This window comes from Nestor notabilis, unplaced genomic scaffold, assembly GCF_000696875.1.
Source record: "Nestor notabilis isolate BGI_N333 unplaced genomic scaffold, ASM69687v1 scaffold11363, whole genome shotgun sequence".
NCBI classification, from domain to species: Eukaryota; Metazoa; Chordata; class Aves; order Psittaciformes; family Psittacidae; genus Nestor; species Nestor notabilis.
The window spans coordinates 1-339 of record NW_009920616.1 but is presented as its reverse complement, the minus strand read 5'-3'; positions in this window follow the sequence as shown (position 1 = coordinate 339).

Here is a 339-nt window from a genome sequence, read left to right as displayed (position 1 = left end):
AACCCCCCTGCCGATAACACGGCCAAGCTTATTAGAAAGTCGAGAAAGCCCGAAAGACACTAGGCCAGTGAGGGTCGCAGCACCTTTATTAATTAAATCTGTGGGCATTAACAGCCACAGCACTAGAGAAAAACCCAGCTAATCTTCAGTCTTACCCTTCGCGCCACGCCAGCAGGTCAGTAAAACCAGACCGAGACAGGAGAAGGGCAAAGGATGGGGCACCCCCACCAGTTGGTAGCACACACACCGGCAAAAAGGAGGCCTCGGCTGCCCCTCAGTCTCCACACCGAGGAGGCCCCGGGCGGCCCGGCAGCGAGCGAGGCCATGTTGCATTTTAAG